Genomic DNA, 14196 nt, shown 5'->3' with positions numbered 1-14196 from the left:
AGTTCTTGCAGATCTGTGAGACTGTAAAGACGAATGGAGTTAATCCTGAAGTCTACAGACTCATGCTTTTCCCTTTTGCTGTAAGAGACAGAGTTAGAATATGGTTGGATTCACAACCTAAGGATAGCCTGGACTCCTGGGATAAGCTGGTCACTGCCTTCTTGGATAAATTCTTTCCTCCTCAAAAGCTGAGCAAGCTGAGAGTGGATGTTCAAACCTTCAAACAAAAAGATGGTGAATCCCTCTATGAAGCTTGGGAAAGATACAAGCAGCTGACCAAGAGATGTCCATCTGACATGTTTTCAGAATGGACCCTATTAGATATATTCTATTATGGTCTCTCTGAATTTTCGAAAATGTCACTGGACCATTCTGCAGGTGGATCTATTCACCTGAAGAAGACGCCTGAAGAGGCTCAAGAACTCATTGACATGGTTGCAAACAACCAGTTCATGTATACTTCTGAGAGGAATTCCGTGAACAATGGGGTACCTCAGAAGAAAGGAGTTCTTGAAATTGATGCTCTGAATGTCATATTGGCTCATAACAAAATGTTGACTCAACAGGTCAACATTATCTCTCAAAATCTGAATGGATTGCAACATGCATCCAACAGTACTAGAGAGGCAGCTTCTGAAGAAGCTTATGATCCTGAGAACCCTGCCATGGCAGAGGTTAATTATCTGGGTGAACCATATGGAAATACCTATAACCCATCATGGAGAAATCATCCAAATTTCTCATGGAAGGATCAACAAAAACCTCAACAAGGTTTTAACAATGGTGGACGCAATAGGCTGAATAATAGTAAGCCATATCCATCATCTTCTCAGCAACAGACAGAGAACTCTGAACAAAATAATTCTAATTTAGCTAATATAGTCTCTGATCTGTCAAAAGCCACTTTCAGTTTCATGAATGAAACCAGATCTTCCATTAGAAATCTGGAAGCACAAGTGGGCCAGCTGAGTAAGAAAGTTATTGAAACTCCTCCCAGTATTCTCTCAAGTAATACAGAAGAGAATCCAAAAGGAGAGTGCAAGGCCATTGATGTGATCAAAGTGGCCGAATGCACTAGGGAGGAGGAGGACGAAAATCCTAGTGGGGAAGACCTCCTGGGATGTCCTTCAAGCAAGAAGGAGTTTCCTATTAAGGATCCTGAGAAATCTGAGGCTCATACAGAGACCATAGAGATTCCATTAAATCTCCTTCTGCCATTCATGAGCTCTGACTATTATTCGTCCTCTGAAGAGGATGAAGATGTGACTGGTGAGCAAGTTGCTCAATATTTAGGAGCTATCATGAAGCTGAATGCCAAGCTGTTTGGTAATGAGACTTGGGAAAGTGAACCTCCCTTGCTCATTAGTGATTTGGATACTTGGATTCAGGAAACTCTACCTCAAAAGAGACAAGATCCTGGCAAGTTCTTAATACCTTGCACCATTGGCACCATGAGCTTTGAAAAAGCTCTATGTGATCTTGGGTCAGGGATAAATCTGATGCCACTCTCTGTAATGGAGAAGCTGGGAATCACTGAGGTACAACCTGCCTTGTTCTCATTACAATTGGCAGATAAGTCAGTAAGACAAGCTTATGGGATAGTAGAGGACGTGATAGTAAAGGTTGAAGGCCTTTACATCCCTACTGATTTCATAATCCTAGATACTAGGAAGGAAGATGATGAATGCATCATCCTAGGAAGACCTTTCCTAGCCACAGCAGGAGCTGTGATAGATGTCAATAGAGGTGAGCTAGTCCTTCAATTAAATGGAGAATATCTTGTGTTTCAAGCACATGGCCATCCTTCTGTGACAAAGGAGAGTAAGCATGAAGAGCTTCTCTCAGTTCAAGGTCAAGAATAGCCCACACAGTCAAACTCTAAGTTTGGTGTTGTGAGGCCACAACCAAACTCTAAGTTTGGTGTTAAGACCCCATATCCAAACTCTAAGTTTGGTGTTGGGACTATACAACATTGACCTGATCACCTTTTAGCTCCATGAGAGCCACTGTCAAGCTATTGACATTAAAGAAGCGCTTGTTGGGAGGCAACCCAATTTTATTTATCTAATTTTATTTTATTTTGTTTCTTTGTTATTTTTGTGTTGAATTAGGTATATGATCATGAGGAGTCACGAAAAAATCAAAAAAATTAAAAACAGAGTCAAAAACAGAAGAAAAAAATTTTTCACCCTGGAGGATGCACGGGCTGGCGTTCAACGCCCAGAAGGTGCATCTGGCCGGCGTTCAACGCCAGAACAGAGCACCATTCTGGTGCTGAACGCCCAAAACAAGCAACAACCTGGCGTTAAACGCCAGGATGGTGCATAGAGAGGACAAACTGGCGCTGAACGTCAGGAACAAGCATGAAACTGGCGTTCAACGCCAGAAACATGCATCACATGGGCGTTGAACGCCCAGAACATGCACCAATGGGCGTTTAAACGCCAGAATGATGCATGGAGGCAATTTACATGCCTATATGGTGAAGGAATGGTATTTCTTTTCACCTCAGGATCTGTGGACCCCACAGGATCCCCACCTACCCTATTCCCACCTTCCCTCCTAATCCTATTTTTGTGATTTGAATTCCCCATGTCACAATTCCCAATCTTCTACATCAACCTCCTCTTTCCCACCCAACCCCACCCATATAGCCGAATCCATCTCCCCTCACTCACCTCCATCTTCTTCTTCTTCTCTTCTTTCTTTTCTTGCTCGAGGGCGAGCAATATTTTAAGTTTGGTGTGGTAAAAGCATAGCTTTTTTGCTTTTTCATTACCATTAATGGCACCTAAGGCCAGAGAAACCTCAAAGGGAAGACAAAAGCTTCCACCTCTGAGTCTTGGGAGATGGAAAATATAAGCCGTCTTAGCTCAGTTGGTTAGAACATGTGGCTGCAAATCAAGAAATCCCTGAGATACCTCAGGGAATAAATGGTCCTCCACACAACTATTGGGAGCAACTATGGATAGGAGTACCAAAATCACTAGGAATCATTCAACAGAAGCAAGGAAGAGACATAGAGGAGCTCAAAAAGCACCATTGGACCTTCAAGAAGGCGCCACCCTCACTCAGGTGGATTCATTCCTTGCTCTTATTTCTTTCTGTTTTCGGTTTTTAATGTTGTGTTTATCTATGTTTTGTGTCTCTATTTCATGATCATTAGTATGTAACCATGCTTTAAAGCTATGAATAATTCCATGAATCCTTCACTTCTCTTAAATGAAAAATGTTTTAATTCAAAAGAACAAGAAGTACATAAATTTCGAAATTATTATTGAATTTAATTTAATTATATTGATGTGGTGGCAATAATTTTTGTTTTCTGAATGAATGCTTGAACAGTGCATATTTTTTATCTTGTTGTTTATGAGTGTTAAAATTGTTGGCTCTTGAAAGAATGATGAACAAAGAGAAATGTTATTGATGAACTGAAAAATTCATGAATTGATTCTTGAAGCAAGAAAAAGCAGTGAAAAGCAAAAGCTTGTGCGAAAAAAAAATATGGCGAAAAAATAGAAAGAAAAAGCAAGCAGAAAAAGCCAATAGCCCTTAAAACCAAAAGGCAAGGGTAGCAAGGATCCAAGGCTTTGAGCATCAATGGATAGGAGGGCCCAAGGAAGTTAAATCCAGGCCTAAGCGGCTAAATCAAGCTGTCCCTAACCATGTGCTTGTGTCATGAAGGTCCAAGTGAAAAGCTTGAGACTGAGTGGTTAAAGTCGTGATCCAAAAGAGTGTGCTTAAGAGCTCTGGACACCACTAACTGGGGACTCTAGCAAAGCTGAGTCACAATCTGAAAAGGTTCACCCAGTCATGTGTCTGTGGCATTTGTGTATCCGGTGGTAATACTGGAAGACAAAGTGCTTAGGGCCACAGCCAAGACTCATAAGTAGCTGTGTTCAAGAATCAACATGCCTAACTAGGAAAGTCAATAACACTATCTGAAATTCTAAGTTCCTAGAGAAGCCAATCACTCTAAACTTCAAAGGAAAAAGTGAGATGCCAAAACTGTTCAGAAGCAAAAAGCTACAAGTCCCGCTCATGTAATTAAATTAATATTCATTGACATTTTGGACTTTATAGTATATTCTCTTCTTTTTATCCTATTTGATTTTCGGTTGCTTGGGGACAAGCAACAATTTAAGTTTGGTGTTGTGATGAGCGGATAATTTATACGCTTTTTGGCATTGTTTTTATATAGTTTTTAGTGAGTTCAAGCTACTTTTAGGGATGTTTTCATTAGTTTTTATGCTAAATTCACATTTCTGGACTTTACTATGAGTTTGTGTGTTTTTCTGTGATTTCAGGTAAATTCTGACTGAAATTGAGGGATTTGAGCAAAACTCTGAAGAAGGCTGACAAAAGGACTGCTGATGCTGTTGGAATCTGACCTCCCTGCACTCGAAATGGATTTTCTGGAGCTACAGAACTCCAATTGGCGCGCTCTCAACGGCGTTGGAAAGTAGACATCCAGAGCTTTCCAGCAATATATAATAGTCCATACTTTACTCGAAGAATGACGACGTAACTTGGCGTTAAACGCCAAGTTCATGCTGCTGTCTGGAGTTAAACGCCAGAAAAACGTCATTATCCGGAGTTGAACGCCCAAAACACGTCATAACCTGGAGTTTGACGCCAAGAAATGCCTTAGCTCGTGGAATGATCAAGCTCAGCCCAAGCATACACCAAGTGGGCCCCGGAAGTGGATTTATGCATCAATTACTTACTCATGTAAACCCTAGTAGCTAGTCTAGTATATATAGGACATTTATCTATTGTATTAGACATCTTTGATCTCAGTTTTGTTTTATTCTTCATCTTAGGGGATCATTGATCACGTTTAGGGGAGGCTGGCCATTCGGCCATGCCTGAACCCTTTGCTTATGTATTTTCAACGGTGGAGTTTCTGCACACCATAGATTAAGGGTGTGGAGCTCTGCTGTACCTCAAGTATTAATGAAATTCTATCTTCTTTTATTCAAATCTCTCTTATTCTTATTCCAAGATATTCATTCGTACCCAAGAACATGATGAATGTAATGAGTTCAATTACCCTCATTATTATTCTCACTTATGAATGTACGTGATTGACAACCACTTCCGTTCTACATGCAACAGAGCTTGAATGTGTATCTCTTAGATTCCCCAACAGAATCTTCGTGGTATAAGCTAGATAGATGGCGGCATTTATGAGGGTCCGGAAAGTCTCACCTTGTCTGTGGTATTCCGAGTAGGATCCTGGGAATCCGGAAAGTCCAACCTTGTCTGTGGTGTTCCGAGTAGGATTCCGGTAATGAATGACCGTGACGTGCTTCAAACTTTAACCTGCTGGGCGTTAGTGACAGACGCAAAAGAGGGATTCTATTCCAGTAGGAGCGGGAACCAACCGGTGATTAGCCGTACTGTGACAGAGTGCGTTAGCATAGTTTTCACTGCGAGGATGGGATGTAGCCATCAGCCATGGGTGATGCCTCCAGACTGGTTAGCTGTGCGAGTGACAGCCGCACAGGATATTTCCCCGTGAGGAATGAAAGTAGCCACAGTTGATGGTGAACCCCTATACAAAGCTTGCCATGGAAAGGAGTAAGAAGGATTGAGTAGAAGCAGTAGGAGAGCAGGCGTCCTTGGGCTCTACAGCATCTCCACATGCTTATCTGAAATTCCTACCAATGAACCTGCATAAGTATCTTTATCCCTTTCATTATTTCTGTTTTTCAAAAACCCATAAACTATTTTAATCTGCCTAACTGAGATTTGCAAGGTGACCATAGCTTGCTTCATACCAACAATCTCTGTGGATTCGACCCTTACTCACGTAAGGTTTATTACTTGGACGACCCAGTACACTTGCTGGTTAGTTGAACGGAGTTGTGTCCACTAGTGCCAATTTCTAAAATCCAATTACAAGAAAATAGGAATCACAATTTCGTCCACCACTTTCTCTTTTCCTTTCTTGGTGGCCATCCTGAAAGAAGGGAAGAGAAAGGAAATTAAATTCAAAGGGATAGAGCAAGGAAGAGGGTATTGTAAGTGATAGTCAATGCACAATAAAGATAAATGGCACTAACACATGGTCCGGAATACATGTGAAAAGCTCATCAATGAAAATATAGCAAGTGCATGTAGGACAATGGAATGCAAGAGGTGTATTGGCATGCAGGAAAAGGCATGAGTAGCATATATCAAACATTCAATGTCCAAGTTAGGTTACCATTTGTAACAAACTAACTATCACGTTTGTATTGACAATTAAATTTAATTAATAAAATATGAAAGGGAATTTGTGAAAAGCAAGCATTGCAGAGTAGAGTAAAGTAATGTAGAAAAGTGCATAGTGCTATATGGGCTTTTTCACAAACACATGGCATGCATGGTAAACAAGATATAAAAAATATGAAATTGAACATGCAAGCAATCCCTTAAATAGGAGAAAAATAATTGTCAAATAATTTGCAATAATCCACAAGCATATAATGAGGAATGATGACTCAAAAGGTTTCTAACACCATGTAAAAGAAGAAGAAGGAAAAATAAAGATGTGAAAAGAAAAAGAAAAGAAAAAGAAAATAATAATATATATACATACTATAATAAGAATGATAGAAAAGAAAAGAAGGAAAAAGAAGGTAAAACCTTGTTAATGGTGGTGAGAGAGAGAGAAAGTGAAAGGTGAGGTAGAAGGGGAAAGGGTGAAAGAAGAAAGAAGGGGGGAAAGAAAAAGTAGGGTTTGGAGAAGAGAAAGATAAGATAATTTGGATGATTGGGTGGAGCTGTGCGGCGCATGCGACGCGGCCGCGGAAGGCACGCGTTCGCGTGGATGCGCATCAGGAAGGGGGACGCGATCGCGTCGGTCACGCGGTCGCGTGACCTGCATTGTGCTGCTGGCGCGAGTGTGGCCTCGCTCCAGCACAACTCTCTGTTCAATATAATTCAATTGCCAAATTAAGGTGACGCGATCGCGTGGGTAATGCGATCGAGTGAGTGTGCATCAGAAGTTAATTGATGCGGCCGCGTCGGCAACGCGGTCGCGTGACCAGGATTGTGCTTCCAGCACCAATCCAGCACCACTCTCGCACAATATAGCATTGTGCACCCTTTTACATCGAAAATGCAGGGCACGCGGCCGCGTGGAGCACGTGGTCGCATGGGAGGCCATGATTTCCATGCGACGCGGTTGCATCAGCGACGCGGTCGCGTGGAGTAAATTGTGCCTCTGGCACGACTCCAGCGCTGCTCCTGCGAAACTTTCTGTTCATGTTTATTTTTCTTCACTCCGCCTGCCACGCGGACGCGTCGCTTGTGCGATCGCGTCGCGCGGCGAATTTTTTTTTTTTAAGAAAGATAAAGACATGTAATTGAAAGAGCACGAAAGCACTAATAAGGAGAAGAGTTATTTAAAGAAGAAAAACTAAAAGTGAAGAAAAGAACGATCATACCGCGGTGGGTTGTCTCCCACCAAGCACTTTGCTTTAACGTCCGTAAGTTGGACGCTCCACTAGCTCAATCTGTTGCTATGTAAGGATCTTCCAGGCGGAAGATCTCAAGCTCCTTACTCTTCTGCACCTTCTCACCATGGTATAGCTTCAGACGGTGTCCATTGACTTTAATAAGTGCAGAACTTGAAGGATGGCTTAGGTGATAAACTCTGTACGGTTCAGCCTTCTCTATTCTGTATGGACCTTTCCATTTTGATCTCAACTTGCTGGGCATGAGCCTCAGTCGAGATTTGTAAAGGAGAACAAAATCTCCAGGTTGGAACTCTCTCTTCTTGATGTTTTGATCATGCACAGCTTTCATCTTTTCCTTGTATATTCTGGAGTTTTCATAAGCTTCTAAGCGAAGGTTCTCCAGTTCCTGCAGTTGTAACTTTCTTTCAGCTCCAGCATTCTCAATCCCCATGTTGCACTCTTTAACTGCCCAAAAGGCTTTATGTTCGATTTCAACTGGGAGATGACAAGCTTTTCCATAAACTAAGCGGAAGGGACTCATCCCAATGGGTGTCTTGTATGCTGTTCTATATGCCCACAGTGCATCTTGTAGTCTGGTGCTCCAGTCTTTTCTGTGAGGCTTTACTATCTTTTGCAAGATACGTTTAATTTCTCTGTTTGACACCTCGGCTTGCCCATTAGTTTGGGGATGGTAAGCTGTTGTAACTTTATGGATTATCCCATGCTTCTTCATCAATCCGGTTAGTCTCCTGTTACAAAAATGGGTGCCTTGATCGCTCACGATCGCTCGTGGTGATCCAAAGTGGCATATAATATGGTTTCTCACAAAGGAAACAACAGTGTTAGCATCATCAATGCGGGTAGGAATTGCTTCCACCCATTTGGAAACATAATCTACAGCTAACAATATATAAAAATATCCACTAGAATTTGGAAATGGACCCATGAAGTCAATGCCCCAAACATCAAAAATTTCACAGAAAAGCATATATTGTTGAGGCATCTCATCCCTCTTGGATATGTTACCAAATTTCTGGCATGGGTGACAAGATTTACAAAACTCAGCAGCATCTCTAAAAAGAGTAGGCCACCAGAATCCACAGTCTAAGATTTTTCTAGCTGTTCGTTGAGGGCCAAAATGTCCTCCACTTTCAGATGAGTGACAGGCTTCTAAAATAGACTGGAATTCTGATTGAGGTATACAACGTCTAATTATCTGGTCGGCGCCACATCTCCATAAATATGGGTCATCCCATATATAATATTTAGACTCGCTTTTCAGCTTGTCTCTTTGATGTTTAGAAAAATGTGGAGGAAATGTGCGGCTAACTAAATAATTAGCAACAGGTGCATACCAAGGGACTACTTCAGATACTGCTTGCAGGTTGTCAAAAGGAAAATTATCATCTATAGGAGTAGAATCATCCTTAATATGTTCAAGGCGACTCAAGTGGTCTGCAACTAAATTTTGATTACCACTCCTATCCTTGATTTCTAAATCAAACTCTTGTAACAGCAGTATCCAACGTATAAGTCTTGGTTTGGATTCCTTTTTAGCCAATAGATACTTTAGAGCTGCATGGTTCGAATACACTACTACTCTAGTACCAAGTAAATAAGCCCGGAATTTATCCAGAGCAAAAACAATAGCGAGTAGCTCTTTCTCAGTAGTGGTATAATTGGACTGGGCAGTGTCTAAAGTCTTAGACGCATAGGCAATAACAAAAGGATTTTTACCTTCATGCTGAGCCAGTGCTGCTCCTACTGCATGGTTGGAAGCATCGCACATGATTTCAAATAGCTGGCTCCAATCGGGTCCTCTCACAATTGGAGCTTGAGTTAGAGCAGTCTTTAGCTTATCAAATGCTTGTTTGCAATCCTCACTGAACTCGAACTCAATATCCTTTTGTAGTAATCTGGATAAGGGAAGTGCCACCTTACTAAAGTCCTTAATAAATCTCCTGTAGAAACCTGCATGGCCAAGGAACGAACGGACTTCCCTCACAGATGAGGGGTAAGGTAAACTAGAAATAACATTCACCTTTGTTGGGTCTACAGAAATGCCATTATTAGATACCACATGTCCCAATACAATCCCTTGCTTTACCATAAAGTGGCATTTTTCGAAATTCAATACAAGGTTTGTATTAATACATCTATATAATACTCTAGATAATCCATCTAAGCAAAGGTTAAAAGAATCACCATAAACGCTAAAATCCTCTATAAAAACTTCCATACAGTCTTCAATAAGATCAGAGAAAAGACTCATCATGCACCTTTAGAAAGTAGCTGGTGCATTGCACAAGCCAAAGGGCATTCTTTTATAAGCATAGGTCCCAAAAGGACATGTAAAAGTAGTCTTTTTCCTGATCTTCAGGAGCTATATGAATCTAGAAATAACCTGTGTAACCATCTAAAAAGCAATAATGTGATTTATCTGACAGGCGATCCAGCATTTGATCAATGAATGGAAGTGGATAGTGATCCTTACGAGTAGCTTGGTTGAGACGTCTGTAATCAATGCAGACTCTCCAAGCATTCTGAACTCTAGCTGCTATGAGCTCTCCATGCTCATTTTTCACTGTAGTGACTCCGGACTTCTTGGGCACCACTTGCACTGGGCTTACCCATTCACTGTCTGAAATAGGATATATGATACCGGCCTCCAATAGTCTGGTCACTTCCTTTTAGACAACTTCCAAGATGGTGGGATTCAATCCTCTTTGTGGTTGATGGACAGGTCTTGCTCCCTCTTCTAAAAATATTCTGTGCTCGCATATTTGAGGGTTGATTCCCACTATGTCTGTCAAACTCCACCCTATTGCCTTCTTATGCTTCCTCAATACATCAAGTAGCTGTTCTTCTTGTTGAGAAGTCAGTTCTCTTGCAATAATAACCGGAAGCTTCTGCTCATCCTCAAGGTAAGCATATTTGAGATGTGGAGGGAGAGGTTTCAATTCTAACTTTTGATCATGGACAGGCTCTGAGTTATCTGGGGCTTGTGAAAATGGCGAAGTGTCCTCATTGTCAGTTAAGAAGGTCCCCACACTTGGACCTTGTCCAGTGTGCCTCTCTTCAAACTCATCCTTTTGAACTTCAGCCACACTTTCGTCTATGACATCACACTGGAAGATAGAACAATCTTCTGGGGGGTTGTCAATGACTCCTTTCAGATTGAAGATTACTATGCGGCCATCTATTTCAAAGGGGTATGTCCCTGAAAAAGCATCCAATTTGAATTTTGATGTCTTCAGGAATGGTCTTCCAAGTAGGATTGATGATGGCTTATCTGAATCATTATGGGGCATCTCCAAGATATAAAAATCAGTGGGAAATGTGAGCCCTTTAATGTTCACCAAAACATCTTCAGCAACTCCAGCAACTGTAATAATGCTTTTATCTGCTAACACAAAATGAGCTGCCGACCTTTTTAAGGGAGGGAGCCTTAAAACATCATATATAGACAAAGGTATTATACTAACACATGCTCCTAAGTCACACATGCAATCATAAATTACTACGCCACCAATAGTACAACTAACTATGCAAGGACCTGGATCACTACATTTTTCAGGTAATCCTCCCATTAAAGCAGATATAGAACTACCTAAAGGAATAGTTTCTAATTCAGTAATTTTATCTTTATGGATACATAAGTCTTTTAGAAACTTTGCATATTTAGGTACCTGCTGAATAACATCAAAAAGGGGAATAGTTACCTCAACCTTTTTGAATATTTCTACCATTTTAGGATCAGGTTCCAGCTACTTCCTAGGCTTCCTTGCAAGTTGTGGAAATGGAATGGGAGTAGTGTTTTTCTGTGGTGCCTGCACCTTTTTGTGCCTCTTCCTATGGTTGAGCTATCTCTTCTTCAGCTATGTCCTGTATATCCTCTTCCTCTTCAACATCTTCGATTTCTACCACCTCTTCAGCTGATGCGTATTCTGGTGAGCTTGGTTCCTCCTGATTCCTCTCCTGCAGTGTGGTTCCGGACCTCAGGGTGATGGCATTAATTCCTCCCTTTGGATTGGGTAATGGTTGAGAGGGGATTCCAGTGGTGCTTGAAGGTTGGTTACTGGAATTTTGTGCTGAACCAAGTTGTGTCATAAAAGCTTGTAGAGTAGAGGTGAAACCATTTAGACTGGCGTTAATACTGTTCACGATGGTATTTTCCATGGCCAGTTGTCTTTTCTCAAAAGCTTGTAATAATTCTTCATTAGAAGATACAGAAGAATGAATAAATTGAGAGGTTTGCTGCTGATTGTTCTGTGGTCCTTGGTTTTGCCTCAGGTGAGGTGCTCGGTATGGTTGATTTTGCTTCCTGTTGTTGTAATTATTCCACCTCTGATTTCCCTGATTATCTCTACCTCCCCTATTATTGTTATCCCTCCAATTCTGGTTTGAATTGTCCTGCCATCCATGGTTATTATTTCCACTTTAATTGTACCCTTGGTTGGGGCGGTCATAGAAGTTGTGAGTGGATGCCACCATGTTGTCTTCTTGTTGGAGCTGTGGGCATTCATCAGTGTAATGGCTGTAATCAGCACAAATTCTGCAAATTCTTTGTGGAACTAGTTGTTGGTTTTACTGCGGTTGAGTTTGCTGAGCTTGTTGATTTAACTATATTTGCTTCAGCAGGTTGGTCATTTCACAGATGCTTCGATTTAGAGCAGCAGTCTCTATGCCAGAAGATACTTCTGCAACGGCCCTTGAACGGCCTTGCTTCTGTCTGTGGTTCCGAGTAGATTTAGCTAAATCACTGATCAATTGCCAAGCTTCATCAATGGTCTTGTACTTCTTCATAGACCCATTGCTGGCACTTTCTAATGTGGTCTTATCTTGGGGTCTCATACCTTGTGTGACATAGCTGAGTAGCACGATCTTGTCAATCATGTGGTGGGGGCATGCTTCCAGAAGATTATTGAAGCGCTCCCAGTATTCAAAGAGAGTCTCATTGTCATCCTGAACAATTGTAGAGATATCCTTCCTCAGTTTATCAGTAACTTCAAATGGGAAGAATTTCTCCAGGAACTCCTTTCTGAGTGTATCCCAGTTGGATACGTTTGCTAGAGGTTGAGTGTAGTACCACACTCTTGCTTTTCCCTCAAGAGAGAACGGAAAAACTTTAAACAGAATTGAAGTTTCATCAGCGCCATCACGCCTGACAGTAGAACAGGCTACTTGGAAATCTCTCAAGTGCTTGATAGGCTCTTGAGCAGGTAGGCCATGAAACTTCGGCATCAAATTTAGCAGTGCGATCTTTATTTCAAAATCCGTAGCTACCGCTGGATGATGCGCTTGAAACGGTTGTAGTGTAAAATCAGGAGCTCCTTCCTCCTGAATGGTAATTCTTCTAGCTGCCATGTTTTCTGCACGTAAAACAACCGAATCAGTAGAACGGGGGCTGGTTTCTTCCTCAGATTCACTTTTAGATCTGCCCTCAGAGCGGACTAACCTACGCTGTTCTCGCCTTATTCGTGAAATTGTTCTTTCAATTTCAGGATCGAATATTAGCAAGCGCGGATCAGGAAGTGAACGTGTCATTTGACAGAAGAAACACGCAGCTCATAGTAGCAAAATTAAAGAAAATGCAAATAAATAAATTCTAATTAATAAAATAAGCACTCTATTGCAACTCCCCGGCAACAGCGCCAAAAATTGATGAGGTGCAGAAGCTGGTGAATTAAAAATTTATTAAAATGGTTACGTTGCAGGTATAGTTCTTAACTCACTGAAAATCTGCCTATCAATTTAGAAATATGTCACAGGAAAATAACTCTTCTCAATGTTCCAATGCTAAGATCAATTGAAAATTAAAATTCTAAAAACTAGAGAGAAAAAACCTAAGAGAGTGAAAAACTAGATCTAAAACTACTCAATGAATGTGTCTCTTGTTTCTGCATATTCTCTGACTCTAGTCTGCTGTTTCGGGCCGAAAATTGGGCCAAAATAGGGTCCAAAGTCGCTGGTTTCAGATTCTGCAGTTTATGCAGATCGCGCATGTCACGCGATCGCGTCATCCATGCGGACGCGTCGCTGGCGCTTTTCCTCTTCACGCGTTCGCGTCGTCCACGCTACCGCGTTGCTTGTGCTTTCCAATCCGCGCGGCCGCGCAAGCCATGCGGCCGCGTCACTGCGATTTGCGCTCCTTCGCGCGGTCGCGTGAGCCATGCGACCGCATCACTTTTTGCTGGTTATCTCCTCAAACTCTTGTGTTCCTTCCATTTTTGCTAGCTTCCTCTCCAATCTCCGTCTCATTCATGCCCTATAAACCCTGAAACGCTTGACACACAGATTACGGCGTCGAATGGAATAAAGGAGAATTAAAATTAAATAATTAAAGTCTCTAGGAAGCAATTTTAAAACATGTAAATTGATGAATAAGTGGATAAGGATCACGACAAAACCACACAATTAAACACAATATAAACTATAAAATAGTGGTTTATCAGAGGGCCCAAGGAAATAAAATCCAGGCCTAAGCGGCTAAATCAAGCTGTCCCTGACCATATGCTTGTGGCATGCAGGTCCAAGTGGAAAGCTTGAGACTGAGTGGTTAAAGTCGTGATCCATAACAAAAAGAGTGTGCTTAAGAGCTCTGGACACCTCTAACTGGGGATTTTAGTAAAGCTGAGTCACAATCTGAAAAGGTTCACCCAGTCATGTGTCTGTGGCATTTATGTATCTAGTGGTAATACTGAAAAACAAAGTGCTTAGGGCCACGGCCAAGACTCATAAAAGTAGT

General features: G+C 41.5%; 1 non-coding gene across 1 annotated transcript; it reads left to right on the top strand.

Moving 5' to 3' along the window:
- The first annotated feature begins 12338 nt into the window (after positions 1-12338).
- On the top strand, positions 12339-12446 carry LOC112768239 (small nucleolar RNA R71). Its single transcript, XR_003185681.1, has one exon. It is a non-coding gene; the product is annotated as a small nucleolar RNA R71 (small nucleolar RNA).
- Positions 12447-14196: the final 1750 nt, after the last annotated feature.

Source organism: Arachis hypogaea, chromosome 2, assembly GCF_003086295.3.
Source record: "Arachis hypogaea cultivar Tifrunner chromosome 2, arahy.Tifrunner.gnm2.J5K5, whole genome shotgun sequence".
NCBI lineage: Eukaryota > Viridiplantae > Streptophyta > Magnoliopsida > Fabales > Fabaceae > Arachis > Arachis hypogaea.
The sequence above is the reverse complement of the archived record's forward strand: the minus strand, read 5'-3'. Positions and strand labels throughout refer to the sequence as shown.